The sequence below is a fragment of the Halichoeres trimaculatus genome, unplaced genomic scaffold (assembly GCF_033239565.1).
Source record: "Halichoeres trimaculatus isolate MK-OKI-2021-1 unplaced genomic scaffold, fHalTri1.1 fHalTri1_scaffold_9, whole genome shotgun sequence".
Classification (NCBI taxonomy): Eukaryota; Metazoa; Chordata; class Actinopteri; order Labriformes; family Labridae; genus Halichoeres; species Halichoeres trimaculatus.
The window spans coordinates 9,891,778-9,919,014 of NW_027437188.1; the positions used below are offsets into that span (position 1 = coordinate 9,891,778).

The following is a 27,237-nucleotide window of genomic DNA, read 5'->3' on the forward strand; positions in this document are numbered from 1 at the left end:
CTTTACGACGGTGGCGGAGGGAGAGCTGGCGGAGGAAAAAGCAGCGGCTGTGGTTCACCTTCTGAAACAAACAGGAAGCGACACCGCGCTCCTGTCCACCTGCGAGGGCTGAGGACTGCGTGGGGAGACAGCTGGAGCCGTGGGTTTTTATAACACGCACACTTCTCTCTTTTTTTCTGCATGTGAAACTACTCGGTGGTGAAGACAGATATTAACTTTCAGCTGACAGTTCGGCCGGCTTACTTCAACAACCTCACACCGGAGAGAAACTAAAGGTGAGTCTGCTCTTCTTCCTTTACTGTGATTGATTTCAGCCGCGTCTTCTCACCTGTCGAGTGAGGACGTCACCAAACAGCAGGCTGATCAGTTAACGTCGCACTGCTTTAGCTGTCCTAAAATACCAAACCCTCGACCAAACATTTATGACAACTTCTACAGCCTATAATATTACAAACATTTAATCTGTCATCTTTATTTCTTTACATCTGTTTTTTTTTCTAACGTAGAGTATTGTCAGGGACGTGTCCAGACTTTTGGGACTAGGGTGGCCCTTTTTCGTGCACTGACTCATGCAGGGAAGGCATGAATCATGTGTTCACACACTCAAACACCAAAATAAAGCTGCCATTTCTGTCTTTACCAGTATCTACTTTAGCTACTAACATTTAAGTACCATAGGCCTATCATGTATTATTTAGACTGCAACATAACAGAGTTGAAACATTAATCTTCCAAATTTATTTCTTTAAAACTTCTAATAAGAAGAGTCTTATCTAAATTCACATTCAATGTAAAAACTTATTGGCAACCTGTGATTATAGAAATGTAGGTTAAAACACGGTCTGTAGGAGGTTGCATGGAATTATTGATTGACTCATTCCTTTCCGTCTCACCTGTGAAGCAAAACTAGTCGCTATGCAAAATATCTCTCTATGAAAACGCAATGCAAAGAAAAATGAAATGTGCTACATGAGAGTGCAAAGAAAACTTTTGAAGCCCTTAGTTTTTCCAATAGTTGCATTTTCTAATCTCTTTGTAGGCAAATTAACACAGGTGAGAGTGAAAGTTGCAGATCTCAAGGTGGGATACTCCTGGCTCTCCCTGTAGATAGGCTCCTGGTTGTTGTCTACAGAGAAGTTGGTACTCCTTATGGAAAAAGCAATTGCTATTTTTCCTTTGCTAATTTTGTCCTGGTCATGTGAGTCGTGTTTCTTTAACAGGGAAACGTATCACAGTTTGACATTTCTGTGCCAAGGAAAGAGTAGCACATTCTGTCTCCAGCTGTTAGCACAGTGCTCTTTGTGTTCGATGCCACACTCTGGTGAAATATTTCAGTTTGAATATCAAACCGATTCATAGTCAGACAGAAACTTCTCACTGAAAAGCATTTGACAGATGTGAAGGCTGCAGCTGGGATGCTGTTTTACAAAGGTCCTGTGTTCATGTTATGAAAATGTTTAAGCCAATCTGATCAGCAGACCCCAGGAATTTATCAAGGACTCAAACATTAACTGCACCTGCGACCCAAGACCACGGCAAGACTGAGCTCTCTTCGTGCTCCCTTCACACGAGAACAGAATGTAGCATTCCACAGAGATTACATACACCTCAGAGTACCTCAGCCTATAGGTGGACGGGATATGTGCCTGTACTGACAGAGTTTCTTACCAGTAAGTCTTCTTCCCCTGGATTGCATGGGTTACATTTTCTTTTTCCTTGTGATGACTTCAACTTTCATTCTGAAATGTACTCTGTTGATTGTCTCCATTGACCTGAATGTCAGTTCGCATTTTACTGATCTATAAAACCAAAAGTCTCAGGGATAACTGGAACAACTCCACAGAGTCACAGTGACGGCAGCCAGTCTCGATTAAAGAGGATGTGAAACTTTGGGATGCATTTGATTAAGTCAGCTTTTCTTGGGTTGTTTGGTTTTCTTTCACTCTGAAAGAAAAGTCAGCTTACGAGAACTACGTTTTGCAGTGTAAGCCTGTTAGCTTTTGTTGTGTCATCCTGCCGGTGTCGTGGAGCTTGAACTGATTCTTGAATTAACTCTGGGATTTCTCCGTTTGGGCAATGTTTTTGTTAGTTAGCTTCTTGCAGGGCATTGCTCTGGTTTGAACCTCGGAAGTCTTAAATGAGTCAGTTTAAATGGTTTTGTCAACGGTTGACTTGACAGTAAAGCTCCTTAAAATTAGCCATGTGGATCATGTTTCCACACGTCTCGTAATGCAGATGTCTTCTTCGTCAGCAAAGAAAAAGGACTTTACTCCACTTCTATACTCCTCTGTTTGGAAATTGTGACTGTTTTCTTTCAGTTTGTTTATGTTCAGAGGGAATCAGTTCTCACACATCCTCAGGCTGAGTTTACCTCAGACGGCCTCGCTTCTCTTCATTCACAACGATTCTTCAATTTGAGCTCGATGTGTGTCAGTGGGGAGAGTCAGTGGGACAGAGGTCATGATGTCAGGAGGATGTAGCCATCTGTTTTGCTGACAGCTGTGTGTGAGTTTATGACGTTCATTTATGTGTTTAGCATGTAGCCCGAGACTTTAGCATCCTTACATTTAAAGATTCTTTAGACATTTTTCACATCTAGCAAATTATTTTTTACTTCATGATTTCTCCAGAGAGTACTGAGAAGAACAGCTTCACAGCATTACCAGGTTTGGAAATGAAGTATTTGACTTTTAAACTTTAATCAGCAGTTCCTCAGTCTGGTTTCCAAAGAATTCATTTCAACGCATTATATTTCTTAGTGTCAGTTTTTGTCACTCAGTGCCAGAGGGGAGACATTACTACAGCTTCTTTCGGGGTAAATGGGAAGTCATTTTTGTATCCCTGGTGCTAAATGTTGATATTTCAATCTAAAAATATTCAAGTCCTCAAAACAGGTTTCCTTTAAACTACTTCATGGCTCCATGGCACCAGTGACATTGATCCTGCTCATGATCTATGCCGAGCAGTTTGTATTGTTTAGATATTGAGTGAAGAGATGTTGTGAAGCGACTAATTTCCCAGTCAGTAAAATGTACATTTAAATTCTGAACATTAGACCCATCGTCTGATAAAGAAAAAAAAACCCAACACGTAGAAAACAGTCAAAATTGGACACACACACTGCTGTTTTGCAGAGAGTGCATAATGTTAGCAGAGCTAGCACTAGCAGCTGTTGCTCTCTCTTGCAGGCTAACATCTCTATGCTGGTTTCATGATGCCTTTTATTATCTGTGCATGTTTACCTCAGGGTGGTAGAGCACAAAAGAATTTACCAGAGCGAGTAAAAGGTGTCTGATTGATATTGTGAAAAATGTTTAAGGTAAAGTGACTTTTATTTTGCCACTCCTAACTGTGTAACTGAATATTTTAGATGATTTAACCCAACGGTTAACCTCTATGTGTCTGGGCCTAAGCCTACTAGGGGTGGGAGAAAAAAAACACTGGTGTATCATAGTTTAGGGGAATTTTTGTTGGACAATTTTAAATCACAACTTTTTTTTTGTTAGAAATCATTCTTTTTTTTTTTTTTTCAAATGTAAGCCATTTATATTGGTCTTTGCTTATAAGCTGGGTTGGAAAACAGTTGAGATGTCAGATCTGCTGAATAAACCCTAAAAACTGAATCACATGTGATTTCTATTTTTTAGGAAATATGGCTCTGGACATAGTCTGAAGACATCATCATCACCATTCAACTTTTTCACTTGGTCTGATGTTCATAAAGTGAACTAAAAATCAGAAAAATTGCTGAATCGCAGTTTAAATCGAAACCCCAAAAATCAAAAAAGAATCAAACTGGGAGAAAAGCATATGGACCCTGACCTAAAACCTATTTCATATACATCAACACTTTTAAGCTGGTGTTGTTAAAGTGGTTAAGATTCAGCTTTTGATAGTAATGATGAGAATCATTTGAAATCCAAAGGCTTTAAATCTTTTATTCATTTTCAACAGTAGTGACTACATTTTCATTCATCAAGGTCCCTGTAACATCTAACAGTCATGGACTCTTTGTACTCTGCTAATAATTAACTTTGCCTGCATAGAAAACTCAAACCTATTAGTTCAAGCATTTGATCAAAGCTGCTGTGAGGAACTTGAATCATGTGTTGATTTTGGCAGCTCCTGTGGATTAGTTGTAGGATACCTCTTCATCTGGTCTGTGCGTAGTTGTTGTTTTCTGGGGATAAATCTCATGTTGCTGCTTCCTGTTGAGTCAAACTTACCTCTTTCTGAGAATCAGCTCCATTAAAGTCACACAGAAAGATAATTTTGAGTGCTTACCTGCGTAGGTTAAACCTTATCCTGATTTTATCAAACATACGTTTGTAAGTTTTAGTTTGTTTTCTTAGTGTTCGTTACATAACCACTTAAAACCAAATAGTACTTTCACACCCTCTGTGCACTTCCTTCAAAGTTAGCAGCTCAAATTTTGATCAGTGTTTCCTGTGAGAGAATCTGAGAGCTACACAGCTTGTGACAGAAGAGGAGAAGAAAAGTGGAGTACGGCTGTGGTTCAGTACTATGTTATTTCTATCAGGCAGTGATCCTGGCTGCCCTGCTCTGGGTGGGGTCTGCCTTCAGGCCCCTCTCTGAGGTGAAGTTAGAGAACACTGATAAGACCAACTGACGTCACTCCACAGACATCTGCCAACAATGCAGCTATTTACTCCAAGCCAGATTTAGTCCCAAAGCAGGCCTCTCCCGAGAATCTGGGCACAAATGACAGCAGAATTCTAAATAACTGTGCCACAAGAAACAAACTCCAGAAAGTTTATCCGTCGTGGTGACGTCCTCGTCCTGTAGCTTTGACTTCACTGAGTTGAGTACTGACGCAGCTTTCTGTTTAAGGCTTCCAGATTGAGTAACCTGGATAAAGAAAAGAGAAAGTGGGCTGTAACAGGAGAGAAAGTTTGTTTAGACTTGGTGACGTAATGAGGTAAAAGTTAGAGCAAAGGTATGTAATACCAGACTTACTGTACTGTACTTGTAGCTGTGCGTGTAAACTCAGCACTACGGTGTATGTCCTTGGTGCAGAATTTACAGGCGGTGAACTCAGAGTCTTTGAGGAAAGCAAATGAAAACACCAGTGTGTAATGGAATATTTCATCATGGTTTAACTAAACATGCTGCACAGTCTGTCAGCGATAACTTTTCATTGCTTTGGCTCGACTCCTACATGTTAGGTTTCAAACGAAACAGGTCCTATCTGGTGAAAACTCTCACAAGGATGCTCCAAACCATGCTGGGTCAACCCTGTGTCAAGGCGTGAATGTTTAAAGTGTGTTGCTGACATTTAATCAGGGAGAGCTATACAATTTGATAGAGTGGTTTGAGGGGACATGTCTGAAACTTGGTTCGCATCTTGCCCTGGTCTGCAGTCATGTGTCAGCCTCTGTCTTGGTCCTCTTGTGGATACACTCAAGACTTGGTCTTGGTCAGACTTGGACCAGACACTGTATTAAACATGGGTGTAGCCTCAGTGAGGTCATCTACTGGGTTCTGGAGAGAGGTTTTGAAGCCCAGTGATGGCAGTGCCACGTTGGAAATGCTGACTCCAGCTAACTTTCAGGCGTCTTGAGGAAAGGCATCGAAATGTTGAGCTGAGCAGTGATGGTAGCTCACTCATTCCTCAAGTTATGCAGATTTATGATAGTGGAGCCTGGATCATAACAGATGCATAGTGAAAAAATCCAACCCAGTACAGAGTGTGTGAATAAATCAGTAAGCTACCATAAAATTGGCACGAGATGCACTTGATATCATTTTTTTTCATATAAGTGCAGAAGGTTCTTCACCATCAAAATGTAGAAAGCAGTATTTCATCAAGTCATGGTACTTTAGAGCAGTGGTTTTCAAAATGGGGGCCGCAGCCCCTGGAGGGCCACCAGGGAGCATAAGGGGGGCCTCAGAAAATTGTCTGGAAGGAAAAAATAGAATGTAATTTTTTTCTTATCATTTGTGTTTATATGTAGTGTTTTTTTAGATAACCATTTGTCCTGAACATACAATACCTAAAGTGCTGTAATTGTCAGGTTCACATTTCCAGTTGTACCTGACCACACCTTGTGTGACAGCTGCAGGATGACGATGTCATGATCTGTGTTGACCTGGCAGTTTGGGCCTATTTTTAAGCTTTCTAAAAAACTAACCTGAACTTTGAGGCTCTCCTCCTGTCTAACTACTGACTACATGAAGCCAGTAGTTACAGAGCTTTGAAATACCTTCTCCCTTTTACAACAACCAACATGTGTGAATCTGGCTTTTGTTTGTTAATAAGTTCCTATTCTAAACAAATGAAAAAGTGAATAAAAGTAAGAAAATTCATTCTTAAGTTGACATTTCTTTACATTTCCGTGTCGTTGTCTGTTGGTTTCCAAAGGGGCTCCCTGGCCAGAACCAAGCGCTGGTTGGGGGCCTTGGCATAGTGAAGTTCAGGAACCCCTGCTTTAGAAGATGGTGCTAAAGCATGAAGCATGCTGGACTGATATCGAGCCAGACCAGACTGATGGTGCTACTTTTTTGGAACTTAAAGTCATAATCATGCATCTACAGAAGATGGTGGGGGACTGCCAAGGAACTAAAACTCGTGAAGTGGTTTTGATTAAAAAACTTTTGACCAACAAGTGATCCGTGGAGGGGGAGGGCTTAAGTCTCTGTGATTTGGTTATCCCCAGTGAATCCAGCCTCACCTCATGACAAATCAGAGCTACCAAAGGTGGAGCTCAGCTGGGTGATGATATCATGTGATGCTATAGCCCCACAGCTGCATAAAGACTGCAGATTTCACAAAAGAAGTGCAAAGAAAGTTTTATACGAGGGGACAACCGTTCTTCCTCTGGCTCCCACAAAAAGAGAACGGCTTGTTGTGGTGACTCATTGATTTTATGGTACCCTCCAAAATTTGTTGTTTTTTTTAAACTAGGCTGTGAACATGTTTAGTTTCTTGTAAAAGGAGCAATGGACAATTTTAACAAAGGGACTAATGGGGAATCCTCTGCTTTTCAAGCCAGCCCCCAGTGGACACTTGAGAACCTGTGTTTTGTTTTGTTTTGTTTTGTTTTTTTGCACTTCTGCATGTTTTTGTCTCTTCTTTAATATCAGTGATAGAACTGTATGTCCAGAGAGGCACAGAGAGTAAAAGTGCAGGAGGGGAGATTAAACGCACGACAGAGAACATGAATTTTCATTTACCAGCAGTGTGTTGATACTGGTTGTTGGGCTTTGTGTGTGTTTTGTGTCAGCACTCCTTAACCAGCTGATTTGCTCCTGATGAGTGTGTTCTCCTCCTTTGTGAGTTTTGGTCCCACTGATTGCCTGCTGTGCTGGAGTACTGCTTAATGTTCCTGCTCTGAAAGGTAGCTTTGTCTAAGTGCACAGAGAGCAGACAATGGAGTGGTGTTAGAGAAATTATGTTTGTCTGTGATTTTGTTATAGTAACGCATCCATTTGAAAGGCCTAGATATTTTTGTGAAGGATCACTTTTGCAGCTTGAATAGTACATTCTGTTTTTAGTCGTTTTGGTCCTGAACACCTGTGTGTCTTTATACCGATCGTAGATTATTCTGGCTCTTCTCTTTCACCTTTCTGAGTCCCTCCCCTTGTACTCTCTTGCACTCATTCACACTTCCTGCTGTAATGGTTTTAGAGTAATCACTCCTCATTACAGTGAAAGGCTTGTGTAACATCCTCTCAAAGAGTAGGATGAAAGGGAGTTTTGGTGATGTGTGTTTTTACATGTGAGTGTGCACAAGCTAGCTGCTATAGCTGCATGATCACAAATATACCATCTTTGAGCCGCTCAGTCTCATCAAACTGAAGAGAGGTGTTCAATGTTTCCTCAGTGTGATGGAAGCAACTGTACTGTACTGCTTGTTATAGACACTGGAAATTACCAGAGCAAGAGACGGGACTGACTGTCAGATGAGAACAACCTGCTGGAATTCTCCACTTTGCTGCCCAGCAGGCCGGGACCTGCCAAGGAATGCAGGGAGGACAGCAGGAGAGTGAGAGTGAGACGTAATGAACAGAGAGGAGAATACCAGAGGAGGTGCAGGGAAGGGAGAGATCTTGTGTTAGAGGAAATGACATAAAAACACAAAACCAATAAGATTGAGCCAACGGAAATGCAACATGAGACACATTAAACTAAAATGTGCAATTGTTAAGAAGCATCTCTTGACTTGACTGCATCCATCTGACAGTGTTTACTCCACATTTCACTTTTAATTCAAGAGAGATGATGCAGTTTAACGTGGTTCCAAAACATGAACTCATGAACTAGCTTTTGTCCCAAGTTTGGATTTTCAATGCACACTATAATTAAAACGTTCATCATCCATTCAGAAAGTATTGTGCTAGCTTCTTCCCACTGTTTTTATAGCTGCCACTGTCTTCCATCACGCAGGAACAAAATAAGACATGCTACATTATCCAGGATGTCGGTTTTCCAGAGAAGCAAAACTGATCCCCTGGCTGAACCACTTGGAGGTATCTTAGGATCAAATCCTGCGTTTTCTCTGGAAAAGTGCAAGTCTTCATGGTGACATTTTACTTATACCTCCATTCAAAGGGCACTCAGAGAAGTAGTTACGACTCTGTATTGTATATTCCTGAATAAGAGAGAATTGTTTTTGTTTTCCAACACCGCCATGAGCAACAAATTTCAAAGAATCAATAAAATCAAATGGATTGCATAGCTCTATAGGCAGGTAAATCTTTTTCTTAGGGCTGGGACGATATGCTATTCTCGCAATTTGATTATTTCACAATGTTTGGGTACCAATTCAATTTGAATTGCGATTCTGTGGTATTTGCGATTTTTGCTATTTTTAATTGCTTTTTTAACACCAGCCCATGTGCAAAAGTTAAATGATGATAATGTCGACAAACTATATCAGGAGCCGTGTTTTCCCATAATATGCACATCACGCGAGTCAGAGAGAAACATTTCACCCTCTGCTGGAGAAAAGTGGTAACTTTTTTACAACCCTGTTTATAAACAAAGACTGAAATGAAGAATCTAAATCTGAAAAAGAAAAAAAATCCTGATAAATCAATTTTCAAATTTTTTCCCACCCTTGATTTTTCTTGTATAACCTTGTGCCTGAAGTCGAGGTGAGCTCTCTAATATGAGCACTGCTGCAGATAGCACCTCTTCTGAGAGGCAGAGATCAAGCTCTTAAAAACGGATCTGGGGACTGCAGTAATGTTCATTTTGTGGTGTATTATGTTGAGAAAGTTTTCATCAAGCTGTAGGTTTCTAGATTTTAACCCTTTTTTCCAAGGACACAGACTTTTTGACGGTCAGGGGCAAAAAGAAAAGAGAAGGCACAGTGCACGTTTTTGCCACCCAAAAAGGGAATTTGTCATATTTTAATCTGCAAAGGGGGCAGTTCTGTGTACTTTTCACCCAAGATGGCAGTTTAGGCCACGTTCACAATAGTGATTTATCTGAAAACGCTAAAAAACGCAGTGAAAAAAAATCTGGGTTTACCAAAATTGCTGAGGGACTGAAAATGCTGTAGTAAGCATGCCAGGCCTGTAGTTGGTGGTATAACTGTCTTGTCCAGAAGCCTTTGGTAGATCTTCACGCAAGAAAAGTTTGGCCAATCATCTGGTGTATTGGTGAACGTTAAGAGCAGAAGTGGAGCAACAGATGCACATTTTGTATAAAGACAGTCAGCAGATTCAGCAGATTGAGCAGCACAAGCACAACACGGTACTCCTTGACGATCCTATCAGCAGTACTGTTGTACTTTTGTATGCACTTGTGTAAAGCAGAGCGTGACATCAGCATTTCCACTGAAAACTCTGGCTTACTGTTTGCACAGCGGTGTTGACGGTGTTTGCAGCGTTTTGGAAAAATTCCACTCTGGCGGCCGTTTTCAAATGTTTGCGTTTTCGGTCGTCTGAAACGCTGTTTCCGTGTAAACGTGAGCCCAAAACCCAACAATACTTTTGCATTTCACCCTTAACCCTGTCCCCTTAGTGTGTTTTGCCAACCAGGAGGGCACTTAAGTGCACACAAACGGACACTTTAGCGTGTGCTTTTTCTTCCAAAAAGGGCACTTCAGTGTGCGTTTTTCAACAATTGGGCCATGACGAGGGGGCTAGTGCCTCCCTTTTCCCCCTCAGTGCACACCTCTGCCTTTATCATCTCCCACTTCTTCCCCTTTCTTTGTGCATAGCTCTGCAGATCACACTTGGGAAATGAGTCCATGTGCCCTTGTGCCCATGATAATAATAGACGGATTATCAAATGTTACAGCTGACCAAATGTCAGAGAATTATGTGTCACGACTGGAACAATTTATAGTACAAGCAAAAGACGCGCGGGCAGGAGAGGAAACGGGTCATTAAATCACATTCATTCTGGTTGATTACACACAAACACACACTGTTAATCAGTGGCACGCCATTTTCCCTAATTTTACTGCAAAAACAAGCTGAAAGTCGAGTTGGTTGCTAATTTTGAATCAGCTGTGATGCTCTGCCTGTTAAAAACTTCTGTTCTGACTCTGAGCTCAGCCTGATTTTCAAGCCTATTAACTTTTGATATCCATTTTACAGAATATTACTGGCTTAATTTGATGTTAAGGAAAATTTAAAAATAGTCAGAATTTACAGTCTGTTTTTTAGACGTCAAATGAGAGGAACAAACTTTAAAAGCATTTGTGATTACAGATACTTCAGGTGTTGTCAAATAAGTTGACCATTGTTTTGGTGAAATAGTGCTTCTTCCAGCTTAACTTAATGAGTGAACTAAATGAGTTATGCTCTGGTTCAGTTTGTCATTGTTCAACCCATGTAGAGAAATATGGAAGAGCGGCCCAGAGGCTACCGCTGATTGTTGAGTGATCATCATGGCGACCTGTCAGCAGACCAGAACAGTGTGTATCTACCCTGGTTCCAGCCAAGACGCCAAAACCGTAACCCTCAGACTAATCAATTTTATCACTAGCTATGATTACGTGTGTGGCTACCATGTGATCTTAAAGTCTCTACAACCATGATCTAAAAATTTGGCTGTTGATTTTTTTTATTGAGCACATTTTGTTCCTCTTTCCATCCAAAATATGACAGCATTATAATGTTGCTCAAGTTAGCATCGCTTTTGGCTCTTTACAGATTACTTAGAAACCCTTGGCTTCAGTTCAGCTCCACTCTGTCACTGAAATACGTCACATTTGTCTCAAAAGAAACAAAAATAAAAAGCCAAATCGTGTTGTGGACGCCGATACAGCAACTAAAAGATGAGGTCACTGCTTGTTTCCATTAATATAGTCCAAGACAAGATGCATGATCCCCAACTTTAGGATCTTGATCATCTTCAAAATAGTTGGAAACCACATCCATGAAGACAGTTCGGACCTGTTTTTATCATCCAATCCTTCAATTTCACACTAAAAGATTCCTACAGACAGCTGCACCACTATTTTGATGTTTTAGGCAGTGAGATCTCACAGAAAGTCACATGATCAGATGAAGGGATGGGTACCTTTCACATCTGGAAGGATACAGTACCAATGCTCGGTACCTGGAAATTGGTACCAGTACTCAATGATACAAATTTTCGGTACTTTTTTGTGTAAATGTGGTAAAAAATATCAATTTTTTAATAATATTTTTTTTTCCAATTAAACATATTTATTTTCAAATATATAACCTTGCAAAGTTGTGTTTATGTCCAGCATGGAAAATCGCCTACTCTTCCACTCTCTCACAGTCATAAGAATGAATTTAGGTACCTAAACATGGTACCTTTTGATTTTACGTGAATCGGTACCCGGTACTTTTGACAGTCAGTACCTATAATTCGGTACCCATCCCTAATCAAATGTGATAAACAGCACAAAAGGCAATCACCATCGTCAGCTGGCAACCCTGATGGTTGTTCTGTCATATGCCAAAACAAAGAAAAACAAAGAAAAAAACACACGGGGAAAAGAATATAGAATAGAACTTTGTTTGTCATTGCAACAAGTACAACGAAATTGCAATTTGATATGAATATGACTTAATGCCACAAGCTGATGTTCATTTTTACGTTTTCTCTTGGCTCTGGGAACAGTTCTGTTTACGTTTCCTTCCATGCACTTGAGCTGTCATGTCCTGTTGATGACACTTATCCCTCTGTTCCTCTCATTGGGTGTTGCGGCCGTACCATTGGAGGCAGTCCGATCAGATCAGATCAGGGAAACTCCGACAAGACACAAGAAATGCACAACAACTGCTAAAAATGAACTAATCTATCTCGTCTGTAATCAAAAATGCATGTCATGCAGCATAAGTCTGACATCGTTCTCTGAGCCTGAAAAAACCACACAGCAAAAATCCTCCTGGTCTTTAAAAATGAAACATGAATAACAGTGAAAAGTTTCATTGATTAGCTTTTCATCCAGATTAATCTAAACACGTCAGAGAAAGGTCAAAGAAAGCAGCGTCAGTGGTGTGGAATCAGTGTCTTCAGGGCTAGTTTGTTGTCTCTTTCACGGCAGCGTACACAGTGTTCGGTTATGCTGACTTTATAGAGACTCTGTTTTCTCCTCCATACCCTGAGAGGGCAAAACATCAGCCTCATGTCTCCATGGCAATGTGTCCTCAAAGCACAGCTCGGTGTTTGCAGCTCCTGATGACGCCTGCACATTATGTGACCGTGTGAGAAGTCTTAAGCACCTCTGGGTGAATGTGTTTCTTTTATTTGTGCTGAGGTGAGCTTGCATGCTTTCATGACATTTCTGTATCCACACATAGCTGGAAACTAGTTACAGTAGTGTGTGTAAGACTCCAGAGGAGGACAGGTGATTTGCGGGCATGTTCTTTTCTGGCGGGATACTCTTTGCCAGTATTTGATATGTGTGTCACTATGTTTGAGACAAAGCAGTGTGGTGCAAACTCCTGCAGTCCTCATGATTTCATCAGTTTACTGAGTCCACAAAGTGTCAGAAGTTAATCTCTAGCTCTCTGTCCACCTCTCAGACTTCTGTTTTCCTTTCCTCCAGCAGAACTATGACGTATGACTGATCTCCGCCAGATCCATCCCTGTGTGTCTGTCTGAGGCGTAATTATAGTGTGGCAGCTGTGTGTGCGTGTGTGTGTGTTTCTGAGTGATCAGCATGTGCTCTTCCCGGGCTGAAACAGACCTTTGCTCAGTCAGACAGCAGGAAGGTAACTGATTTACAGCGTCCGAGTGCAGCTTTTGACAGGACACTCATACTCACTCCCCCCACCTCAGAGCAGTCTGACAATAAACCTGGAAATAGAGGCTGAAGCAAGGAGCTAAATAAAGTGTGACAGGAGGAGGAAGGAGTGTGTAAGGGTCACGAGTGGACAGACAGTTTATTTTAAGACCTCAAATAAAAGACTGGACTCTAATCTTGGTCACTTGAGTTTTTTTTTCCTGTGTTATTCTGTGATGGAGCGTTGTAAACATCCCACTGTGCTAATGAGCGGGTGTGTACTGTTTTTTAGGAATGATCACACTGGGCTCTTTTGTGCGCTGTGAGGCAGTGATGACGCACGGTCAAATGTTAGGCCCTTCAGACCACACTCGGTTAGAGAAGTGTGTGAAATGTGTGTGTGTGGTGCATTCCTCCTGCATTCCTCCTGTGTGTTTTGAGTCCATTACCTTAATCTTCTTTGCTCGTTGATAAGCACCGACTCACTTGGGATCCATCACAATAAAACAACATTTACATTTTCTCTCCGTGGTATTAGGGCTGTGTTTTTGTTTGTAGTGACTAACGCCTCTTGTCTTTATTTCTACTCTTTGCATTTTAATGGTGTGGTCTGGTCGTGTGTGTTTAACAAACATTTGATAAGATTTTTTGGAATTTGGGTTGACAAAGAATTTCCTCAAAACCACCTGACACTGTCTGATAATTCAAGTCCAGTAACTTGTTGGAATTCATTTTTTGTACCACACAGCAAGATCTCATCTTTTTCCTGTATGATCATGAACTCTTTACAAGAAATACTCAGTTTGGTTTAGGTCAGGAGGTCATGTGGTCAGAGATTTCAGGAGGAGGAGGAGTCTTCCAGAAAAAGACTGTTTCTGGTAAATATCACCACAACGTGTTTAGGGATGTGTCTGCACACCTCCTTTATTAGTAGGATCAGCAAGTCACACTGCAGATAGCTGGATCAGACGCACAGAGGAAAGGTTAGATCCAGCTCCAGGGTGAGGTTTGAGGTTTTTCCTGTACTGAGTTTTGCTGCCTGTTGTGATGCTACAGTCTGCATCACAGGATCTTCTTCTGCTGTAACCCCAGGGTCAGAAAATTGCGTACGCAGGAGTAGATGCCGTTCCTTCCATGGCCCTAAGGTGTGAAAACAGATATTATTCACGAGTTATTGACTCTTGTGCATGCGTGTGTGTGTGTGTGTGTGTGTGTGTGTATGCAGTCAGAGGTGAGGAACAGGGAGAAACTCTGCTGCTGATGAAGCCTACGGTCACTCAGCAATTTAGCATTCCTCACATTCCTGTGACGGAGAAAGGGAGGAGGAGAGGAAGGGCGTGTGTGAGTGTGAAAGGGGGGGTATATCACGGGAGAAAGGTCCTATCTAAGACAGATTCTCACTCCGGTGTTGTTCAGTGATGAGAAATTCAGGTCAGGTTCCTCTGTGTTCATTGAAGTGGGTGTTTTTTCTCTTAAACAACTTTTAAGTGAATTACTGCTCAGGCTCAGGCCCTTCCACACAGATCAGGGTATTTCTAAGAAATTGATATTTCTCTCGCTGCTTGGCCTTTACATCCACGCATTAATGAAGTTTCAGCTCTAAAACAGATTTTAAAATTCCTGTCTGTTGTGTGTTTGCTGTTTGCTTTCTTTTCCTTTCCTTTTACCTGTTCTTCATCACTTTATTATGTCAAGAGGGAATACAAGTATTGCTTGAGAGGATGGGCTGAATTAAATTAATCAAAACCAACATCACAATATGATAGAATGCAATTTTCAGGTCGCAAAGGCTGTAATTTAAAAAGAAACAAAGGTTCATGTACACAGACCTGGAGGGGATACAGTAACTTGTACTTGTTCTTTTTCAAAACTTGCAAAAGCTTTTTTTTCTGGCAAAAAAACTTGTGAACTACAGAGATCTGATAGAATGACTGTGGCTGGCAGAGCCAAATACTGAATATGGTTTGTTACACTTACTGACAACTGGAGGTGGGAAAAATTTCACAGTGTTTTTTTTCTTTTTTAATTTAAAAGTGCTGGAAATAATTGTTTATCTGTTGACATTATCCTTTGTTATGTTGATCATACTGTAGAATGTAGACATGCACCGATCAGTGCCGATTTCCTTAATTTTGGAGGATCTGTAATCAGGGATTGGAGATCGGCCCATCCTTTCATCCATCCATCCAAACTGATCTTATATACCTCCGGGAAGGATTAACAGCCAGCCTTTCTTGCTTTTTGCTCTGAGAGCTAAAACTCAGGACACTTTATTGTTTATGTTAAAACATAAAGTTCTTATTGTTTCACAGGTATTGTTCAATGATTTTTAGCAAAATAAGATTGGAACATTGAAGGTATATGCTGTCAGTTATAAAAAAATAAAATGAAAATCTATGTCGGCCCGAATCGGTATTGGCAGGTCAGCCTTTTTAAAGATCGGTGATCGACCAGAAAATTATGATTGGTGCACCCCTAATAGAATGGCTTAGTGGCACCGTTTAGTGAATAATGCAGAAGATAAATGTCAATTGCAATTGCAACATTGGTCCAAAAAAGCCCTACTCCACAGTCTCACCACTGGCGAGAGCTTTGTTCACTTTTTTTGTGTTTTTAACATTGAGAAAATGAATCAGTTTTTAGAAATATCTGTATCCACAGAAATGTTTTCCAGCTCCTCCTGTGGTGTTCCCAAGCCAGATGGGATTTATAATCCTTCTAGTGAGCTTTGAGTTTACCCTGAGGCCTCTTCTCTGCAACACCTTTAGAAATAGGTTTCTTTATCACATGCACGAACCACCTAAACTGACTCCTTTAGGTTTGGAGGAAACTAATTTCTGACACTCGTATCTGTGATGTCATTCTTTCAGTCAGTAGCTTGTGACTGTGGGTAAAGGTTTGAGCAAAGATTGCTAAATCACATTGAATTGCAAAATACTAAGTTTAAGTCATACCCAGCTTTAATAGGCCTACACGTTTTTACCTCATCAGTGTTGACCTACTGCTGTCAAAAGTCAGAAAACAAGATCAAGTCTTTACATCAGCTGAAGACAACAACAAAAAGAAGTGGCTGTGGGGGATGATCAAGTGCTCCTGAGGTGTTGTTGATCCATGCTGTCACTGAGGGGTGTGGCCTGAAACACAAAAACAAAGACAGACAGAGGGAAGTATGAGAAAAAAAGAAGCCTCAGGTCACTTGACAAAAACAAGCAATAAACCCAATTTTTCACGCTTCAGCGACATCTGAATCAACTTTTACAGTCTGTCATTAAAAAGATTATTTTCAGCATCATCCCCCAAAAACATCCATTGACGTAAGACAGAAAGAGTATTTCCAAAAAATAGAGGTAGAGCTAACTTTGGTGTTTGCCCTCCAGCTGTTATGTCATCACCAAGGCACTCTATAGTGAATCCTCTGTCTGACACACACACACACGCACACACGCTCCATCTATCTCAGTGTGGATCATGTGATGCTGTGAGATGAATCCAGTTAGGGAGTTAAACATTGACTCCCTTTGGCCTGAGATGCTATCATTTGTTCAACAGACCTCTTCCTGGAGCGGGTCATCCCCTCCACTTGTGCAGATTCACCAAAGCTCTTTAAGATGATGATGAAATTTGTGTTTTTTACCTTTTTTGAAGGGGGTCTTTCTATTCTATCAGATGGGTGTAGATATTACTGAAACACACTCATCAGAGCATCAGAGTTGTTTTTGTGAAACCAGTCTGTGTCACACCCCGGTAAACAAGATAGAGCAACATAACCACCGGGGAAAAACAGGAAGTCCACTGACCTCAATCACAGTGTTTGCATTGCATGTCATGAGTGTGTATACCCTCACTTGGTGGTTTTTACCCACATTACATTTGTTTACCCGGACACATCTTGAGTTTGATGTTGCAGCTCTTTGAACTGAGGGCTGATGGTCCTGATTTGAAGGACTATGGACTGCTCCGGGCATTCAGAGGTCATGAACTCTGGTTTAGTGGATAAGACTTTTGAGAAGTACCATTCACCAGAAGCCACATTTGAACAGAGCGACACTTACAGCCACAAGAGCCACACTTTAACAGCTCAACAACACTTTGTGTTTCCTATAAGTGCAATGCACATTGTTTCAAAAACTCAATCAGCATCTATGAGCAAAGAATTGTTGAACATCTTTTGGTTCCTACTTTATTTCTTCACAACAAAAACTTTATACTTGTGTTATTTTCAAGGATGTCCCGATTAGATCATGTGATCTGAAATTGGGGCTGATCATGTAGTTACAGACTTGATCAGAATCAAACATTAAATCTCAATCAGGGATCGTATGCAAATGTTTATATATTTATTCTCTTTTTTTTATCAGATCTTTAATATTTCAAAACTAATGGAAAAAATAACAGATAATTATTTACTACCTTATGTAGTGGTACACAGTCAGACTGTCTCAACTCCACACTGAAACAACACAGGGCATGCCGTGAAGTGGAGCAGAACATGGCAGGAGCTTAAAGCAATGTAGCACAATGTATCAGGGTAGAAGTATCGGAGCCGGACTCTGTATCCTGTATCGGCAGATATTCAAAACCAAATGACTCGAACTCAGGGGCAGCAGAAAACCTAGTCGGGACATCCCTAGTTATAATGATTTATCTCAAGGTTTTTACTGTTTATGTTCTCTGTCTGCAGTTGCAATGTTACCACTTCTCATAAAAACTTTGAGACAACTGTAGATTTAGCTGAAAAATGTAGAGACAATGCACACAAGAGCTGACTTCATTAGGTTGACCAGTGTTAGTTTTTAATGACCAAATAGTTGTACTGAAATTTGGGAGGTTTTTTTTTTCTTTTTTTAGAAAAAAAAAACCTTCAGCAAAACTGGAACTTTCACCATTTACAGAAGTTCAGCAGTGTCTTTCACCTCTCTGCCCCACCCAATGTCCCACCCACAACACTGTCTGGTTTTCCACACAGCCTTGTCACATGTGGCCAATCAGAAAGCACTTTGGGCTTGACATTTGGAGCAACACAGAGGTGAGGGATATTGTACCTTCAGGGAAAGACACACTCAGTAGTGCCCTGTTGGTTTAATTAATTTTATCAGAGATATGTGAAATGAAATGCTGATAAAGATAAAGCATGAAATTTTCAATACTTACCCCAATTAGTGGCTAAAAGTGATCATCAGGTGACACCTTGGTATGAATACTCTTCTGGTTTCTGTTCGAGGTATCCTGTAATTGGCTAGAAGATGCTGTCTGTCATCTGTGCTTGTTTATATCCAGGTAGTAGGGAGTTATGGCATCATAGCAGCTGCCATCAGCAAAAAATACAACCCCAGCGAGTGGCTAATGACTAAACTTTAATTAAACCACAACTTATGACAAGCATTCTGGGCCTGCAGTCATTAAAATATTGATAATTTGTTTAAGCAGTTAGTTATTCTGGTGTCGTCCAGCAAAGGTGATAACAAATTATGCAGCAATCAAATGTAGACATCCCTAACTGTATCCATCAAATCAGTACATACTGTTGAAAATGCTCATTATGCCAACTTGATTTCTGTAAATCTGTCTTCAGTTTAACAGCAAAAAAAGAAGATAAATGACTGATTTTCTCTACTGTTTGATCTGCTTGATTTCATTTTACCAAGTAGAGTATTTAACAGGAATAACAGCACTAACTTAAAAAACCAACATGTTAAAGATTAATACATCCCCTTTAAATTCTGCTGAGTGTCAGCAATGGTTAACTGTCCTTCCTCTTGTTAAAGGACTTCCACCTGACTGAAACTTTAGCTGCAGGGGATTCTTTTTTCACTCGCTGCTGCTGGTTTCGGCTCGGATCTGTGAGGCTTTATTTTGAGCGCTAAAAGGATTTCACACCCTGCAGATGTGACTCGACGTTGTTGAAGGTGTGATTGGAATTTTATTTCCCCGGTAGCTCTTTGCTTCCACACTCACTCTGACGGAGTTAGTCTGCTCTACTTTTGAATCACATGCAGCTGCAAAACACACATCTCTGCTTGTTGGAACAGCTGAATGTGACCAAAACAGTGAATCATAAACCGTTGTTTTTCACTCTTATTGCTCAAATGATTGGGCTGTGATACAGCTGCTGTGGGTTTCAGAGTTTTTCTACAATTAAAAAAAGCCTGCTGGATGAGTTTTCTTGTTAGTGTGCTGAAGCTTTTTGGATTTCTCATCTATAATGACAAAGATCTTGAAATCAAGGCATTGATTGGTGTATAATAGAGAAATGATGCAGAGGAAATCAGAGACATATCAGAGTAGAGAAAACAAAAACCACTTTGTGTCTAAAACTTTGAAGTGTTCCCCTGTTCTGCCCTTTGACTGTTAACATAATTTGATAATACTGGAAAAAGATTGATGCTTGATTTTCAAAAGGCCAGTTAGCGCTTTTATCCATAAAGAAAGCCATACTAAAAGGATTTTTGATTTAAAAAATGAAGTGGAAATTAAATTATCTGACTCCCGCTGACAGGTTAAGTTCAACTGCACTGATTGTGATGATGTTCAGAGGATAAACAGCCATATGGCCTGCCATTCAAAGTCCCCATGAGACTATAAGGGGTAATATCACTTTGACAGTGACTTATATAAAAATTCATCCTCTAAAGTTTTAATGAACAGAGGCGGAAGTCAGACTTTGAAACTGTTGATTTTTGTAACAGGATTTCCATTTTTTTTTTTTATTCTTGTCTTTTTTCTTTGTGGCCTGATGGTGCTTTTGGAGGAATCTTCAAGTGGTCACTAGAAGAACTGTTTTTTTTGTTGTTGTTATTGTTTGTAGGAATAGACTGATTATGGGACTATATTTGACATTTTAGGGCATATCGGCATCTGCCTTTTCTTAATCCAACAGTGGATAAGAAACTATTTAAAACTGTGTTAATTTGGCTCTGATGAAGCCGCGCCTCTCTGTCCGCAGTCACCAGCCTGTCTGTAGCATTGTCCCACCCACAATACCATTTGATTCGTCACACGCAGAGACAATTTTTGAAAAACTTTACTTACTGTAAAAAAAAAACTTTGGGGAGCTGTTTATTTTTTAATTTTTCATTTAACTTAATAAGACATGCTCATTTAAACTAAGATAAGTGTTGGAGTTTGTGTAATTCAAAATTTTAACGTCAATATTTTCAATTTTACTGCAGATGAATATCGGCTCCAAATATCTATTATCGGCCTCCTTGACTACTAATGATCAGTATTGATATCACCCCTAAAAGAAAAACATATCGGTCCATCCCTGTTTTTTTTTATTGTTTGTTTGTTTTTGCATTAGTTTCATTTCTCAATATCTGAAATGTGGGATATTGCAAATGACACACAACATATTGTTTTTTAAAGTCACCTCTCTAAGCTTCAGGACCTGGTTTGCTTTAATGCAATGAACATAAATGTAGCAGAAAAAGTTAAGTGTTTGATAAATTGTTTCTTTGTTTTAACAGCACTTTTTGGTGACAAAGCTTAACAGCCTTTTTATATAAACCTTTTAAATGGAGCCACATTCATCAGGAACATGCGTATGCGGAATGAGCAGCATTAAATGTTATTCATTTAACAAAAAGGAGCCTGAGTATGTGTAGAAGAACATTTAAAAGGAGAAATTAATCTTGAGAAACTCTGTGCTTCTTTTGCCAGCCATAGAAAGAAAGTGTATCATAAGTCACTTTTAAATTGCCTGTTAGTGGAGGATATTTTTGCCCCCATAATGCCTTTATTATGCATGTCATGAAAGTGTAATGTTGGTTCAAAGTCATTTCACCTGGCCTTAGAGGTAGTATCAGGTTGTACAGATGTTAGATGGGATCACGCAGGATGGACTTGTGCATGTATGAAAGTGTGTCTGTGAAGCTCCCTCTGTGCGTTTACAGAGTACACAGTAATGCTTCATGCTTGTCATGCTTTCAACAGCCGTGTCCAAATAACAATTGTTTCTAATCTGCTTCTGTACTATTTGGGCAGAATAAATCACTGAGAGAGGTTAGGTGGTAGAACTGAGTTCACAGGGGTCAGTGGGGGCACTGTGCTGAGAGCGCTCTGTACTTTCTGTTGTCTTATCTCCACTGATGGGGCCCCTTTGAGGGGGCGTCTACTCACGGTAACGCGGTCTTTTGTTCAGTACAATATCTTCCTCTTAAAGATCAGAATCTGTCACGCTTCATTTATTTTTTTTGTAAATTTCACCCGTTTCACTTTTCCTCCCTCGTGTTTACTGTCTCATAAACTTGTTCTCCACCCTTTTGTCACTCACAGTATGAATACACAAACACAAGACGGAGCGCTTCTAGGTATCTTAACCATTTTGTGGTTTCCTCCCTGCCCTAACAGTCAGTTTGTTCTGTTCTCTCTCCGATCAGATGCTGAGTCTCAGCCGCTGTCCAGACACCCCCAGTGAGGAGCAGCGACACAGGAAATAAGACACTTCAGGAAACGGCAGGTAAGACCTCTGCCTCAGTGTGTGGGAACACGCTGTATCATGTAATTATCTTGACCTACTTTACCTGCGTGTGTGTGTGTGTGTGCGTACATACTGTACATGTGTGTGTGTTATTGGTAGAGGAGTGAGTGAGCGCTGACTGGACTGGAATCTGGGAGAGTGGGCCTCGTCCTGACAGGCGGGGAATGCGTGGAAGTCAGCCAGCGTGCCTGACTTTCATGTCAGAGATCAGCGCAGCACCACCTGTGTGCGAGCTCACTGCATCTTTGATGTTTGTCAGACCTTCTCAGCAGAATCTCAGATTCTGACAGAGCAGATCGTGCGCTGGCAACTGAAGAAAATGAGTTCTGAGTTGTTGTTGTTGTTTTTGTCATTGTGCCTCTTCAGCTAGGTGTGGTATAAAAACAACTTTTCTTCCTGAAGCTTTCTTGGCATCGAGTCAACATATGAGGGTTGTATCTGCTTGCAGGTTGTTGCTCTTCCTGCTCGTCTTTGATTTGTCATGCAAGAAGTACTTTGTGGCATCTTAAGCATGAATTGGAGTTATGAATTGATTTAATAAAATAAAAGACAAAAAGAAACATAAATCCATCAAAGGAGCTTGAGAGGAGAATTTAAGTTTGTTCACATTAAAAATCAACGCTCAAATACTCCTTCTCTCTTTCAAAAACTCTCAACTTTCCCTGATCCCTGAATAATTCACTATCAAAGCTCTTATTGTTCAAAACAGCTCATCTGGCACCTCTTGGTGTTATTACCACCAGTTTATTTCTGCCAGAGCATCACTTGTCATGAGGAAGTCAAATGTTGTGATACCTTCAGGGAACTGTGATAAATTCCCAGCTCTGATAACTTGTTTCTGAAATTCCTCCATCTCCCCTGACTCCAGCAGTGAGTAATGTTTTTTTTTTTAAAACCGTTCTGATTTCAGAAACCCAAAGAAAGCTTATTTCCATGAAAGCTGAATTTAGCACTGACTGCTTCAGCGTGCATGATTTTTATTTTCCTCACTGTAGCCGCCCAGTGAGCCGATCCTCAGGCTCGATTTCAGAGCAGATGTGGCAATTGGATGAATTTCAATATAAAATTAACCATTAAAGCGGTGAACGGCAGTTACTCTCAGTGCTACTGACCCAGTTTGTCAAGCAAACCCCAAGTGGAGTGTGCAGGTCTGCTGCTTATCAGTTGTACAGTTTGTCTTTTTTTATCTGACCTATAAAACTTCTGTCTCTTGACCTTCCTGAACAGCTGTTACACATTTTATTTTTCAGCTGAGTGACAGAAATGTTTCTGAATAAGTTAGGTGTTTAATATCATTTTGATTTTCCTTTTTATTTTATTAATTTTTGTTTCTGTTTATATTAGTTTAAGCCTTGTGCATTTTATTACTTTGACATTATCCAAACCCTCACATTTCCTGTCTTAATCTTTTAGTTTTTAGCTCCAGTGTTTCCTCATGGGGGCCCTCCACACTAGAGCCTGACCAATTAATCGGTCGGGCCTATTAATCGGGCCGATTATGCCTGTCACTGATTAATCAACATCGGCCAAAATGTAGCCAATTATAAAAAATTTTGCTCTGTGGAGATTCTGTCGCTCTTGCTCCTGTGTGTCTGTGTGTTTGGCTGCACACTGCCCGAGTGCCCGCCCCCTCCGTCCACCATTATGTAATGTAAGACTTAAGAACGACGTTTTAACGTTGTGTTAGTTGCTTTTTTTTTTGTGAAATCAACAGAGATAAATGGTACTGTTATTTCACACATCCACAATTATCTAATGTAAGACTATAATACAGCGTTTTAACGTCGTGTAAGTTGCTCATCATGTGTTTACAGTTTGACTTTTTTTTCTACTTACTGCGTTTAAAGTTTGGCTTATTTATTTAAGGTGTTTATAGTTTGACTTCTTTATTTATTATTGTAGCTTGTTCTTATTTATCATTGGTTAACACCATAGTTCTTATGTTGACAGTTTTATAATTAAAGTTCCTTGTTTAAATTAAATAGCATTCTGTCTCTATCTTGAATCATATGGGTATTATAATCATTTGTGTTCATATACAGTATATATCCCCTGTATATCTATGAATTTATTATAAATATCAGCCGATATATCGTGTATCCGTCGATATATCGGATATCGGCCAATATATTGGATATCAGCTTTTTTTTTTCCCCCAGTATCGGTTTCGGCATCGGCCCAAAAATCCTATATTGGTTGGACTCTACTCCACACTGGGAGTTGTGTCTGGTCCACCCACGGTGATGTCATCCTGGAGATCCCTCAGACCTGGGGGCCTGGAGAAGGCTCTGCAGAGTCTGCCCTGGTCTGTCCAGGCTGTGGGGGGAGGTCTCCGTGGTGGTTTTCCCTGTGGCCACAGACTGCGGTGCCTCTTGGTGTGGATGGCCTCCCATGGGTGGCTTCTTCTTACCTGGGTCCTCAGTGCCATTCCATGCCATCAGTTCATTTACTGTGTTTGTGAGTGCGAGTATGGGTGGGTAGGAGGGACAGGCTTTCATTATTTATTGTTTTCTGTTTCGTTATTTATTTATTTATTTTTGTGAAGCACTTTGAGTTGAATTTTAATATGTTGGAAAAGTGCTATATAAATAAAGTTTGATTTTATTTTATTTGATTTGATAAGAGGAGTAAAAGCCCATTTCTTAATATGTTCTAATTCAAAATAGAAGAACATAGAAGTTGTCTGATTTTTGGGGGGGCATTCCTCTGTTTTTGTAACTTTTTTGGCTGATTGATTCATGTGTTAATCAAAAGTTAAAGTGGGTCATTCAGTATAAATCTGGAAGCATATTTTCAGCTTGATTTCCTGCTTTTCATCATCACCTTGGCATGTTTTGCAGCTGCAGAGCTCAGAGAGTAAACACTGTCTAAACCTCCTCCTCCGCTCAGATGACAGGCTCTATACAGGTGCAGATTTATGCTTTTCAGTTGTCACTCTGCGCAGGTGGCCAGTAATCAGAACAAATGCCTCCCACCTGTCTTCCATTTGTCCCCTCACTCCTACTGTAGTGTGGAAAAATAGCTCCATCCAATTACTTGTGATCCGTTCTGTCTCCGGTGATCTTCACTGTATTATCGCCGCAGAGCAGAGAGCAGGTTTAACAGCGCTGCAGGAACATTACATATCAAATCAAATGAGAAACGTCTGCTCTGACTTTCCTCCCTCAGAATGACCTTTATCACTCTTTGTATTAAACTGAACGTTAAAACTCTGCCTCGCACAATCCGAGGAAGCCCTGCCCTCAGGCTCATTCTCTGTAATGTGTTTGGGTGGCATTATACTCCAGGCAGTGACCTTGCAACCCTGATGTCTTTCAGCACATGGGTATAATTAGACTAGCGTGTGTTTTCTGGACAATACAGCGTGTACTAGCAGGGTTTAATTATAGACTGACGGCACAGACGAGCTGTGTTCTTGGATGAAACCAGTATTTTTTTGTCTGCAGAAACAAGAGATGTGTTTGTACGTCCTTCTTAGTCTGTGAAAATGATAACGGATTACATTTGGCATCGACTCCAGTGGAAAACATCAGCCTGTGTTTGCTGTGTTAAAGGTTAAACAGACGTTGATGCTGAGGCCGAGCAGGCAGGTGGATGGATGTAGAACTGTAAGCATCCTTGAGTCGCTTGCTGGGGCTGAATGTTCCCAGCGACCCAGTCACCTCAGCAGAGGGATGACAGCAGCAGCCAAGAAATGTCTCCCATTTCCAGGCTTCTGTGAGTGTGTGTGTCTGTGTGTGTGTGTGTCATTCAGTGCCAGTGTGGGGCCCTTTGTTTATGAGGCAGATAAATGGTGGATTGGCAAGATGCTGGAAGGCTAATCCTGAAAAATCAGCAGTGTGTGTGGGAGCTATCTCTGCTTCATTCACACCAGCTCACAGTTATTCCTCTCTGCTCTATTTTCCACTTACATGATAGCAGCTCTGGAGGCTGTGCAATAACAAATATCTTATTCAGCTCTTATTTAAAACTTCCTTGGGTTTGAAGAAGATCTGCAGCGTGTAGTTCTGCCTCTGATGACCTCAAACAGGCTCTCAATCAGCTCTGTGGTTTTTTAGCTGAGCGTGTTTTTCACGTCCATCAGAGTCGTCTGCAGTGGTTTTGACTTGTGTTTCTGTTTCTAAGTAGAGTGGTGGTAATGCAAAGGAAGGTTTTGAGAACTATAAACCAACAGGAAATCATGCTAACATTAGCAATGATACATTCTGGGGCGCCTGAGGAGGAGAAATCAAACAGGGCTGCTGCATGAGGTTACAGAGACTGTTGGACTGTGAGGTATGAGACCTAAGTGGTCTCCCACTGTCTCATTGTCACATTAAGCACTTTCTGTGAGTTCCCATTTCTGCAGCTTGTTTTGGGGCTTTTTGCAACCTGATTATGTAATGAAATTTTGACCGGTCCTAGCAATGACCTCTGACTTTAAAGGATAAAGCCTCAGTGGTTGTGCAGAAAACTGTAGTTACTGGAGTGTCCACTTGGGGCAGGCTTTCAAAGCCATGAATTACCATGTTTACAGCAGAACTAAACATGTTCATAGCAACAACAACAACGTGGTCTGAACAGCTTGTTTCCTTGTTGGTACACTCTGTACTTTGATCAATTTCTTTCAGAACTTTGTTTTGATGTGTCATGGAAAGATTTGCATGATCAGGGGCATAGAAAGTCTAGTGACAGATGGGTGCTGTCTGCTAGGAGCTTGAAGTCTCGCCTTAACTCTGCCTCCTTTTTTTCTTTTATTTAGATAAAAAGTTGGCAGCCTGCATCATTAGGCCTAGAAACACTTCTTCTCCAGTAACCAAGGGGTGACATTACTCATACCGTGTTTATGTTCTGAATGGTCTGTGGGTGAATTCTAAAGTGATAAACTGCACTCTCCTCTGTCCTCTCTCCTCCGCGGCACCGGAAGTACTTTCTGAGCTGCAGTATTGAGGCCATGTTTACATGTAGCTGGAATTTTCAAAAATGAGTATCCCCCCACTCATTCTTTTTAAAAACACTTTTGTCCATACGCAGAGGGCAAATCAGCTGGTGAGTGCAACTGGAGGCATGTCAAACCCATGTTTGGCAGTGTTTTCCAGACATAAAACTCGTACCATCCTATCAGAATGAGACCCCGTCATTCTGCTGTGACATTTGAGAACAGCAAACTCTGTATACCAGCGTCCACACAAAACCATGAAACCAGAGTTTTCCAAAATCTTCACTTTGGCCAGATTTTTCAGAAAACATTGTTTTGAGTGATGTTACGGCTGTGTGTGTGTTCCCTTTCTCTCCTGCTTGGTTCCAGGTGAGGCTGCTGATTACCAACGAGGCTCACCTGGTTTCAGCCTTGAAAAGCTCACTGCAGCTTGCAGCAAGGGAGAGGTTTTTGAGCTGGGGACTGCTGCCTTGCTGTCCTCTCATCGGGGATGTTGTCATGTTGTTTGTTTAGTGTTTAATAAATTCCCCTTTTGTACCTGTTTAAGGTGTTTTGTATGTGTTAGTATGGATCATTTATGGATTGTTGTCAGCCCCATAGGGCCACCTTTTAGTTGGGCTGTAACAAATGGGGGCTCGTCCGGGATTTGAATGTCCATG

At 40.8% G+C, this 27,237-nt stretch overlaps 1 protein-coding gene across 1 annotated transcript in view; it reads left to right on the top strand.

Annotated features, from left to right (window-relative positions):
* pik3cb (phosphatidylinositol-4,5-bisphosphate 3-kinase, catalytic subunit beta) overlaps positions 1–27,237 on the top strand; it is a 91,293-nt gene continuing 64,056 nt past the window's right edge. The window contains exons 1-3 of the mRNA XM_074679414.1: positions 1–139; positions 223–275; positions 21,560–21,639. The gene's annotated coding sequence lies outside the window, so the exon portion shown is untranslated. The remainder of the gene's footprint in view (positions 140–222; positions 276–21,559; positions 21,640–27,237) is intronic.